This window comes from Callospermophilus lateralis, unplaced genomic scaffold (assembly GCF_048772815.1).
Source record: "Callospermophilus lateralis isolate mCalLat2 unplaced genomic scaffold, mCalLat2.hap1 Scaffold_248, whole genome shotgun sequence".
NCBI lineage: Eukaryota > Metazoa > Chordata > Mammalia > Rodentia > Sciuridae > Callospermophilus > Callospermophilus lateralis.
The window spans coordinates 1,164,269-1,177,393 of record NW_027513318.1 but is presented as its reverse complement, the minus strand read 5'-3'; the positions used below and the strand labels follow the sequence as shown (position 1 = coordinate 1,177,393).

Genomic DNA, 13,125 nt, shown 5'->3' with positions numbered 1-13,125 from the left:
CCAAAGAAGCTAAGTAGAAATTTTGTGGCATCCTTAGCTATAGTATATATGGATTTACATGCTACTTTGTCAAATAGGAAAATGAATACTTCAATGCTTTTGATAAATATTTTCATAACCATTAAAAACAATGTTTGATACCATATGTGAATTAGACTACAGGGAAAAAAACATTTTTTATCTAACTTGAAGCTATTTTGAGGGATATCATGTACACATGAAATAATCTTACAAAAATAAATCATATATATATATATATATATATATATATATATATATATATATATATATCAGGAAACATTATGAGATTTCACTCAAAACATGACTTAAAGTGTGAATTTGCAATAATCAAATTGCTTCTCATCATTATGTTTGCTATCAGTGACAAAATAGCAATTTGTGTTATCTTCATAACATGTAAATTCCTTTTACATTTACACTTATTTATGAAATCTTCATAACTCATGGGAGGTAAGATGTATAACCCAAAATTTCAGATTAGTATAAAAACTAGCTTTAGTAAAGTTGAAAAACACTTACAAATACTGTGCAACAAAAAAAGGAGGAAAATGGCTTTAAGGCCTCTCCTTTAAAGGTTGTGAGTGTGTATGCATGTGTGTGTTTAACTATCATATCTTTTTTTTCATACTTACTGGAATGTTTGGGATAAATTCATGTGAAATAAACTGAAAAGAATAGTCAAGGAAATCTATGAAGAGAAATACATTTTATAGCTGTTAAATGATTAAAAAAAATTGGGAGTTGAAGTCTGATAATTCTGATAATGGGATAAGGCAGTGGACATGACTCTCTTTTCTTCATTGCCTTTACATCCCTGACTCAGAGGGGAAGTAACAAGGAGTGTTGAGAAAGTAAGAATGACCAGGTGTCCATTCAGAGTTTATAACTGCTAGTTTGGAGGTGGTTCAGGAATGCAGAGGAACCCCTACAAATTAGAAAGCATGGCTGAGCAGGACTTCCTAGAGGCTCTCCAGAAGGACAGACATATATGAGTTCTAATAAATAGGTTCTCTTAATGTAGCTAAAACCATTCCCTATTGCTGGCCAAGTTTTCAGATTTCCTATGACTTATAATAATATTTTCAATTAATCCCTGAGAAATTTTTTCAGAACCTGGACTAGTATCAGAATGTGCTGGGGAAGAGTACCACAAGAACTACATTTCTTGTCTGGATGATTTTAGAGAATCTAGCACAAAATAATTCAGGATCTCTCAGGAATGCACAAATTTTTATGCAAAGATCACAACCTCTGATCTAATTTTAGCTGAAAGTTCCATTCATTGCCTCAGAAGGTATAGGCTAAACACTCTCTGAATTTGGACCAAGTGCTAAATTATAAAAGTAATGTATCCAGTTGGCTTTGGGAGAGACATTGAGAGGCCATCATGTCCAGAAAGAGCAAAGCAAAGATAAGGTAGGTATTGGCTCTTTGTGTTATATATTATTTCTGTTTTACCCTACTGTGAAGAAATCCAGAAGGGAAAATGAAAGAAAAGATTTCTTCAACTCTTAAGTGGAAACAGGCTTAAATTAATAATTTTTAAAAGTCATTTATATTTTCTATCTAGGAGTGGAGGGATATTGGATCTATGCCAATAAATGCTAGAAATATTTTTTGATCATCTTCCATGAGCGAGGAACTATTCTCAGCTCTTTGTATGTACCAACTCACTGACACAGACTAATCCTGTGCAAGAAAGCAAAATCACCTTAACCTGAAGAGGTTGGATTTTTAAAATAAGTTTGCTACACTCTGTTTCTTGCAAAATGCAGGATTTTCAAAGATTACCAATAGCAAATAAAAAGTGCTAGAACATCTGTCTTTCACTTATTTTAGAATCATTTGTCTTTCTTTTAGCAATAAAATAAGTTCAGCATCTGATAGTAATGGAGGCAAGGCAAGCTTCAGGGAGTACCAAAGTCAGCAAAGTTCAGAGACTTCAGAAAAGCAGTCAAGCCTCACACTCACCTGGCTGCCTTCTTTCTGCCAAAACACAGCTGGCTGGGGATTTTCTTTAGTTTCACAGGGAAATGTTGCAGTTCGACCTTGAGCAACAATCTGATCTCTTGGCCTAACCACAAACTGTGGAGGAGCTATAATTTAAAAGGAAAGAAAATGTGTAAATATCAACCATTGTCAAAGAAAAAGATATCAAAGAGAAAATCTGGCTCTGGGTGCATTGCTCAGTGCCAGAGAGCAATTTTTTACTTACTTGTATGCATTTCTTAAAACACTGAGGGATTGGGGAAATAATGTGAGAAAACTTATTAGCAGATCTATTTTAAATATTGTCCATTATATTATATCCCTGTGTCCCACCTACTTGTATGGGAAAATTGATCCCTTATGATTCTAACATTTTTAATAAAAATGATTTGGTTATGTTTTTTAATAGAAAAACATGGAAAGGAGTCACTCCTTTACACAATTATCTCCTCCTTTAAAATCCATCTCCTAGTACACACTCATTTTATTACAATATTTGTAAGATATTGAATGAGGCAATGGGATGTCAGAAGGCATAAAATATGATCCATATTATTAAAATTCTTATATTCTGGAATTCAAGATTTGAAGATTAAAGACATTGAATTATTTAAGGGATGGAAGTTACATATTTGAAATAACAAACAATATAAATAAATGTATCAAATTAGAGCACCCCAGGGTTTAATCTATCTATATCTATATCTATATCAGAAGATATCTATCTATCTATCTATCTAGATATAATACAAAAAGAAAGAAAGAAAGAGGGCAGGGATGGGGTAAAAATGCTAAGACAGAAAAATTTAGATTGGAACCTAATGATAAAGAGAGACAATGGAGTAAAAAGCAAGAGAATGTATAGCTAGAAATGTTCCCAAGGACATCTTCTTCAGCACCAAACCCACATCAGTTGTAAACACCATGTGTATCCCATGACTTTTCTGATCATCTGTTTCTATTTTAACTAGTTGCTTATGCTAGAAAACTAAGACCAAGGAAACACTTTCAAATCTACTCTAAGTTTTAGAATCTGGTATACATCAGCTAAAAGGTGAGCTCTAAAGAACTCTGACAATCATCAACATCCAATAAAAGAGTTCACCTGAATTTCTTTTACGTTTTTCAAGTGCATAACTGCAAATCTAAGAACAGAATAAATACATGGTGCCCCAAACCTAAAACCAATCATTCATCCTAACAAAAATGCTATCACTGTGAAAGCAGAGGTATTTTTCTCAAAAAGAATTCAGTGAGATTTGTATTGATTTATTTTTTTAGGTGTTCTATTTTCCTGGATCCTAATTCAAGATATCCAACACATACCCCAAGGACAGAAGGGATAAATCTACTAAGTGAAATTCTTTTCTATAACTAAAGATAACGGAAGACTCATTCTAACAGTACAGAGAACCCGGATTTATGGCTCTATTTGGACAGAGTGTGGTTTATGTTGCCTGGCATGCTCAGAAGATTACAGGCCTCTCACAATCTACTTGTTATTTCTACACACTTCTCCTGAATCAGCAGATACATTGATTTTTGTTCCATGTTTGCTAATATAAATGATAGTTTAAATCAATGTTACAAAATTACTTTAGGAAAAACTTTTAAAGCACAGCAGTATTCATTTTTCAGCAGAAATGTGAAACCACTGGATTATTTTTGCCACAGAAGATTAAAGGTTGATCTTTATCATCTATAATATGGGATTTTTCTAGAAAAAAAATGTTATGAAATATTTAAGAATCAGTGTATAGTTGTATGAAATCCTAAAAAGAAAAGTAATAATGCCAATGTGGACATTAGCTTTTTTAGAAGTATTGAGGAATTTAGCTTATATGTCATCTTCAAAAATTAAAAACCCAATTCAGTCAAAATCAGTTATTTGACACTCTTTAATAAAAGTTGCCTGTTCAGCTTATTAGTTCATTTGCACAGCTTTGGGTGAGAAAAAATTTAAATTGGCCTATATAACTAGTTAGTAAGACATGAGAACCTGGTACTTACAATATATATATATATATATATATATATATATATATTTTAAAAAAGCAATAACAGATTGAAATCATCAAATAAAACATAAATGAAAACAGAGTTTTAAGCATTTTATTTTCTGTCATCTACCTGTCAGTAAAATCACTATCTGTAATTTAGAAATAGCTATAGACTTCGTTGAATTTGATACTTAAATGTTTGAAAATGTTTTAGATGAGTGTTTTTGTAAAACATTTTTGAAATCCTCATCCTATAGTTTTATCACAGCTGCTAAAATACAGCCCGCCCCAAAAGGATTCAGAATTGGCCATATCTATGCATACACTTTCCTGAGAAGCTAGAGTTCTTCCATTCATTCATTCAAAATGTACTGACTGAATACAAATTCTAAGACATTCTGCTTGTTTCAGGGCATGGGAAGCCAAATATAACATGGCACTTGAGTGGGGGTGTAGCTCACTATTAGAGCTCTTATCTAGCATTCACAGGCTCTGGGTTCCATCTCCAGGACACCCAAAATAAAAGAAAAAGAGAAGGGAAAAAAAGAGGTGTTAGGAGGTGCTCTCGTCCTACTTGTCCTATGGCAGAGATTTCTCAGGAAACAAACACACCATTACACGATTTGTACAATAATAGAAAATGAGCTGTGTTTTGAAGCACAGGTAAGAGATCACTAGATGAAGAGAATTAAGGTCACAGAACAAAGGCACCAAACATAAGGCAAAGACCTGTGGAACTGGATTTGGTACAGGAAGATAAAGAGTTTTGAAAGTAGAAGAAACCTGGTGTACAGAGCTGATATAGATAAGACCAGATAATTTATACAAAGGAGTTGAAAATTGTGTCCTGAAAGCTATTAAGATCTATTCAAAGATGATTTTGCAAAATAGATATCAGATATATGGTTTTAAAAAGAATGCTCTGGAAGCAATGTAGATGGTGATTGGAGATGATGATTAGAAAGACAGAGACAAAGGCTGGAACACCTTGGCAAGTTGGGACAGAAAATCCAGTGAGAATTGCTATGAGCAGCACCTAATGAAAACATTTCATCAGAACTCCTACACAAAAATGAAGTGCTACAGTATCACAACATAATATTTACCACTCATGATATCATTCTGAAAGACCAGGAAATCATAATTTCTTGAACTTTTTTCCAGTTTTATATTTTTTAAAGACCACTAACCAAAAGCCATCAATCCTAAAAACTCTCTTTTTTCTGTGATATCTATTTATATTATACTTTAATTCTAAGTTATTATAAATATGCTCTATTTCTAATGTAAAATAACACAATTAGGTCCTCAAGATGACAATTCAAAACACAATTTAAACCCAATGTGAATTAAGGATATCGAGTTATAAACTCCAAAAAATATGCTAGTTATAAAAATGGCAATTCTCTGATGTTTGTTAAGACAGATGACTATGAAATACATAATTATGTCCTCTCTAAAACCTGAAAACATTAGACAAATTTCCTGTAACTATGCTGCAATAACCTACTTGCTTGCTATGTCAAGTGATTATACCTTATTGCTTTAGCTATAAGAAGAAATGAGATGGAGCAGAGTGATGCAGTTCAGTATTTAATCAACACTTACACATTAAAAATCAATATCTCTATGAGAAAAGTATGTTGTGTGATTTCCAGAGAAGTAGACCTGATCTATAAAAAGGTCAATCAAGATTAGAGGTCTAGTCCAGTTCACTTGAAACTGTGTTTTGAGAATTTAAATACAATGCACAGCAAATTAGATTTGATTTCTTCGAAATTATGCTTTGATTCTGAATTCAGCCCAAGCTGGCTTCAATCAAAGTCATGCAACAGCTCTGTGATGCTAATGCTTGCTGGTGAGAGTGAGTGGGTGATATGGAAATCAGATGGCTGAACATGAGTAGGAAGCATAGGCCATGCATGGGGTGGGCTTTGAGATGAGGGGAGGGGGACCTTAAAGGTTCATCGCATCATGTTCAAGATGTTTCTACAGGAAAATATGACTTTGTATGGCAGGCATTAACATGGAGATAGTCATGCCACAGTTAGGTACATTAATATGTGATACAGGATGGTTACAGGCACACTCAGCTGCTCCCTTTCTTTGGGTGTAATTTCATGCCTGAATGAATAAACTTTTGATTCAATAGTAATAAACATTTTGAACTTCTTGACAAACTGGAGTAGAAAAGAGTTTTTGCTATTTAATATAATTTACTTATTAAATGCTAATATATTCTGCAAACATTTAAAATGCAATCTCTTTGATCATTTGCTTGAGTCAAAGACTTGCTCAGTCACAAACTGTGCAATACAATGACAATAATTAACATTAATTGAGTGCTTATTAAGTGATATGGACTATGTTAAACAATCTACAGGCATTATTTTATTTAAAATTTGAAAACCTTATGTCTTAATGATTACCATTATGATATAAAGGCCAGTAAACTGAACTTTATAAAGGGTACACAATTTTCTTAAGGTTAAAGTCTTAGACTGGAAGATAGGTTTACTTTACTTTCATTTCAATGTCATAGTTGGACCTATTAAACACTGAACTGCTAGTTTAATTTGTTTTACTTCAAATTATAATCTGGTTAACTGAGAATTTTTCATATCTAGCATCAAATAATTGAGTCAGAAATTTAGGCTACAACTTCCCATAAGGTATAATATTTAAAAAATCATAACATGCTTTTCTTGAATAGCTGTTTTTATTATTTAAAGGAACATAAAACCCATAATTTTTTTCTTCCTATACTAACTCTAAGTACAGCCTTTCTTAAATACACTTTCTTTCAAATAACCCTTGATTCAAAACCCTACAGTGCTTTTCATTACATGGCAATAAAAACCTACAATGCATATCATTGCAAGGCTTGCAAATCATTCTCTCCCAAGATTTTATCATCTTGACATTCATTTGTCCCCAGACTACTTCCAGAATTTCAGTAGACCAGTCTTCTCTCCATCACTCACATATATATTGGCTTTTCTTATGCTTAACCAATCTTGATATCTATTATCTTTTGATTCACCTTGTCAACAATGATTAACCTGAACACATCCTGACCTTGTAGTTGCCCTGGCTTGCATTTTCTCTCTCTTTTTTTCTCTATTTTCCCCCATTTACATATCTTACTCAGATCTGTAGTACATTCTTATTGGTGTGAAGTGTTGTTTACCACCTTGCACTGAAATGTTGTCATTATTTGGCCTAGAAAATCTTCTAAGAGAGAATTTCTAAGTAAAGGGCATAGATTAGGAAATTTTTAAAAATGGATCTATAGAAAATATTCAATATTTTTTCCATCTCATTTTACTCAAAGCTTCTGATTTTTTCACCAATACTATTGGTAATAATTTGGATGGAGGGAAATGACAGAAAATGTAGGAAAAAAATAATTAACCAATTTGAACATGACTATATAACTATAAACAAGTACCTACCATCCCAGAGGAACAAAAGCATATAGACAAAAATAGGCATTTTATAGCAATCAGACCTAGAAGTCCTGGCAAAATGTTAGTAGACTTGCCTTTACCAACAAGAAACAGGCAGAAGTCATTTCATTACAATGCAGTATACTCTAGGAATAAGAGGTAAATGTTTATTCAATCTAAAAACAGTAGAGTTTGACTTCTAATTGATAAGTGAATGTTTTGAACTTATTTAATTTTATTTATTTTTTTACTATTTAACATTCACTTGAGTTCATATCATTTCTTTTAATATTGGAAATGCATACATAATGTCATAAAATATTTGATTTGAAGCATATTAATACATAATTCATCTCAGAGGAAAGAATGCATTTGTAATGGAAAATATAAATTTGGAATATAGGATTTAAGATAATACCAATATCTATACCTTTTCTTTTGACAATAATATAATTTGTAAAACCATAAACAGATATATATTTTTTCTGACATCTTTTTTTTTTTTTATTTGAAACAGGGTCTCACTAAGTTGCTGAACGCCTCACCATTGCTAATGATGGCTTTGAACTTGCAGTCCTCCTGTCTCAGCTTCCAGAATCATGCCTGGCCCACCCCCAAACACACACTTTTCTGATATCAAAATGAAGATGGAAAAGTACTATATAGTTTACTAGTTTCATAAATTTGAAAAAGTAAAGTAAATGGTTAAAGAGAATAGAATGATCACAATGAATGAGAGTCTTAGATTCTTCATCTAATCAGACTTCACATCCTACTCTTCACCTATCAGAGGTCACATACATAGGAGCATCCATTCCTTGTGTGAATAATGATGCTGCTGTCATTTAGTATTACTCTGTGGATTTCTTACTTCCTCCTATGGAATTTGTTAACTTTGGGAAGACTACAATTTTGGAGGGTTCATATAATACTTGAAACCCCAAAAACACTCTCAATTATTCCAAATCTGATGATCAGAGTAGGCAATGAAGTGAGCCAGTTATTATCTAGTGTGATCAAAGTGGACTTCTTAATCGCATTGTAGAGCAACTGTAAAAGCAATTCTAAGAGAAGCTAGAGGAAGGAAAGAGGGAGAGAGGGAAATTATAGAGGGACAAAGGGAGGAAGGATAGAATTTTATTCTTTTTTATTGATTAAACAGGTAAGAGGAAGGGTGAGAGGTTGTTCTTCACAGAGAGAAAAACATATGTTTTATGTTAGAAATATAAAATTCTTTCAATGGCACCAGGGTTCCATTAACCTCACCTCCTTCTTTGTCACCACTGGCAATCTAGATCATTCCACATTTTTAGTCAGTTTGTTAAACAAAAAGGATCATATTAGCGAACCCACATATTTTTCTATATTAATTGTTTTACTTGTTTTACAAAGCCTTCTATAATCCTATGATGGTATTAAATATTTCTACATTGCAATATTTTTTTCATCTCATTATACTCAAAGCTCCTGACACTTTTCCACCAGTGATACAGTTGGTCATAATTAGTATAAGTAGTATACCTACTTCATCATATAACTCAGGCATGTTTATAGAAATTTAAGCTTTATTATATCTTGGATTACCAAAGTAGATTTAATTTCGATTGTAGGTAAGTACAGAAACTCATACTTGATTCAACATACAAGTTGCATAGAACAACTGAACTATAAAAAAAATAAAACTATACATTGAAAACTTTCTGGAAACATCTATAAACATTTTAAGAAATTTTGAACTTCTAAGTACCACTTTCCTATATTTTCTGTTTTTTTATCAGAATAATTTTTTTTACTCTTTAGGGAACTCTTGATTTGCAAATGAAATACTATTAATTTTAGAACTAATTGTTTATCAAGACAATATTCACATAATTCAGAAAAAAATGATCATATTTTTGACCAGCAAATGGAGAATATTTTAAAAGTTTGTAAAAAAAATATCAAGGTCCTATGCTGCTAAACTGGGGAAATAAGATTTCTTATATTGGGGGTAGAAGGGGTCATAACTGTGCAAGTGAGGAGGGGAAAACTATAGCCTAAAAAATGCCTCTTCAAGTAAATGGTGAGACAAGACATCCACTTTCAGTCACTTAACCTGTCAACTTGCCAGAACTGTCACATCAGCATTCCAGGAAAATCAGGAAGGCTGATCACATCCCATTATCTCATTTTTTAAAGAAAGATTGCATTAAGATGCCAATCAGAAAAAGGAAAAAGGAAAAATTTTTTGCAACCCAGGAACCAATGTATTGATGCTGAAGGATGGCTTAGTTAACGGAATTTTAACATGCAACTGAAATGTTTCTTAATAACATTAATTACACGCTTAGTAAGGCACCATCCTAACTCATTAATGCCTTCTTTTTGTTGTATTTTATCTCCTACTAGCAGAATGAGGAATATGTGATTGGCCTATTACCATTAATGTTGCTTACTATTTTTATGGCACTATTTAAAGCTGCTTGCATAAACATTTTCTATGCAAGTCTTACCTATGTATGCATATGTGTGTATCAATTAACTGTGCCAACATTTGGCATGCCCCTACCACATGTAAGTGTTATGCTAGAGCTAGAAGCAGCAGAAAGATTAATACAACAACATATTTGCAGATAAAGAACGAATCATTTTGTAGGATAGAAGAAAATAGCATCACCAATAAATCTTGGAAGCAATATTTGCCAGATAGCCTAATGTGCATTCAGATATATTTTAACTCAAATTTTAATTTAATTTGCTAGTTTTTATATTTTTAATGAATATAATTATGTACCAGTCCCTTGAGTGACCTTTAATATGTTTAAGTAAGTAGTGTAGTAATTTAAATGTCATGCATGTAAGACTGAGGTGTAATACATATCACAATATATTTTATAGAATATAAAAACATACATATCATAGAGTTTCTTGCTGTCTACAAATTACAATAATGTATAAAAATTTAAATTTCTACCTTTTTTAAAGGAATGACTCAGATGTTCATGTGTTTTATTCTGTCTACATCCAGTGAAATCTCTTAATTCTCATCTTATTGGACAGTTTCAGGCCACAGAATTTACATTATTACAATATTCAAAACTTATAGTACTTTAGGTACCAAATTAAAATATTTAGTTTCTGTTTTAATCCTATGTGGAGAGATTCTAAAATTAATGAGATTTAAACTTTTTGATGTTTGGTTTAAGATAATGTAGTCAATATATTTTGCTCTATTTTCCTCTAGTTATTATAAGAAAAGAAATAAATAATATGGAAAAGCTACTGTAAGCCAAAACAACAAACTGTATGGTATCCCTGCTAAACAGGTTCAAGTCGGGAAGAGAAAGAGGAAGCAAGGTGAACATCAATCAGCATAACCAGCCTCCATTCTCTATCACTAGTCATGTCACTATAATCTCCTGTCACATTGCAAAAGCTAGTCATTTGATCCTTTAATCATGATTTTGAAAATAAGAGACATGACTACATAGAAAACCAGCTAAAATTTAGAAGAAAGGAAGGTGAACTTAAAGAAAGAAAAAGCCAAGCGTCCTGTGGTGGGCAGAATTCTAAGGTGACCCACATGACTTCCGCTTGCTGGAGTTACTCTCATGATCATGTTATGTTACAAAAGAGATTCTGAAGATATAACTGAGAGTACAAATCAGTTAACCCAAAGACAGGAAGATGAGTCAGTTGGGCCTAACTTAACCCTATGAGATTTTTAAATAAGTAGATTTTCTCTAGTACCAAAAGGGAAGCAATACAAAATTAACACATAAGAATTCAAGAAACCATTGCCAATTTTGAAGGCCCTGTAAGCCATATAGGAAGGCTGAAGAGTGACCTCTCAAAACTGTGGGTGACACTGACTTGCAGCCAAGGAATTGGGGACTTCAGTCTACAAATGCAAGGAACTTAAGTCTGCCATCAACACAAACAAAATTTGAAGTGGTTTCTTTCGGAGAGTTTCCAGAGAAGAGCTTAACTGGGTATATATTTTGATTTTCACCTGTTGAGACCCTAAGCAGAACCCCCCCTGCTTTTACCTGTCTGTTCTTTGTATCTATAGAATTTTGACTTAATTAATGGATATTGTTTTATATTTTATTTTTAAAAAGAGAGCGAGAGCAAGCAAGCGAGAGAGAATCTTTAATATTTATTTTTTAGTTTTTTCGGCGGACACAACATCTTTGTATGTGGTGCTGAGGATTGAACCCAGGCCGCACACATGCCAGGCGAGTACGCTACCACTTGAGCCACATCCCCAGCCCTGGATGTTGTTTTAAATAGCTCAGTTTGTGACGATTTTCTCTCAGTAATAGAAAACTACCATGCCTGAAAGCCATCTTCATTATGAAGAAAGGAATATAAAGGGAAGATGAGGAGGTAGTTTCATGTGGGAAAGCAGAGAGCTCAAACCTAACAAAGATTATTGTTTATCAGCAGAGTCAATAAAACACTAAAAAGAAATTGATTTTATTTTTTTCATAAAGGAACCAATCTAGATGCTCTTCAATAGATGATGGATAAAGAAACCGTGGTATATGTACACAATGGAATATTACTATAAAAGAAAACAAAATTATGGCATTTGCACATAAATGGATGGAGTTGTAGAATATCATGCTAAGCGAAGTAAGCCAATCCCCCAAAACCAAAGGCCAAATGTTCTCTTTGATAAGTGGATGCTAATCCATAATGGGGAGTTGGGCATGTGATGCGTGGAGGAACTCTAGATTGGGCAAAGACAGGGAAGAGAGAGGAGGGAGCATGAAGATTTCAAGAAATGATGGAGTGAGACCGACATCATTATACTAGGTCATGATTGCATCAATGGTGTGACCCTACTTCATGTACAACCAGAGAAACATTCTGCTGTCATATATAACTGATTAGAACGAATAAGCTTAAAAATTAAGAAAAAAAGAGATATTTAAGATTGCATTCCAAGCAAGGGCTAGAAAATGACCCTCCTACTTTCCTCTTTCTCTTCTCTAAACATGCAAACTGTAGTCTTCTGCACTCAACTAGATAATTACCAGATAAGGTTTTAATAGGATCTATGCAAAACAAAATAAATATATATATTACTGAACTAATTATTTAATTAAAGAGAAAAAGGAAAAATAATTAATCCAAGAGAAATGACCAGTACCTTCTAGGAATTATCAAAGAAACACAGACATACTTTAGAATAGTTGACCATATTTTAAAGGAAAGTACATACAATGAAGTTTTTCTTCTACAAAAGCAACAAACAAATTCATAAAATTGGATTAAGTAAATGGATTAAGTGACACATGAGATTAAGAAAGGTATGTAAGGGCTCAGCAAGGAAATGGGGAAAGAAAGAGAAAAACAATAAATTATTTTAGTAAGAAGAAATACGTGATGATTATAATTTAAAAAGGAAGGTGAAAACTGACATTAAAATTCACACATATGAAATAAAATTCTTACCTTTGAAATTATTACAGCATAGTCAGTAAACATGGAATGTAAACAATGGAAAGCCAATATACAAAGTATGTCTGAAGGAAATAAGTGAAAGAAAAATATTCAAAGATAAAACAGAAGGAAACATCCTTGAAGGATTAACTTAATTATGATCCTATAGATTCAGGAAGCTTTTGGTGTCCGTAATCCAGAAAATATATTTGGAAGAATATGCAAAGAGATATCCC

The 13,125-nt window shown here is 32.7% G+C and overlaps 1 pseudogene; it reads right to left on the bottom strand.

The window, feature by feature from the left end:
* LOC143390196 (roundabout homolog 2-like) overlaps positions 1-13,125 on the bottom strand; it is an 82,747-nt pseudogene that overhangs the window by 42,464 nt on the left and 27,158 nt on the right.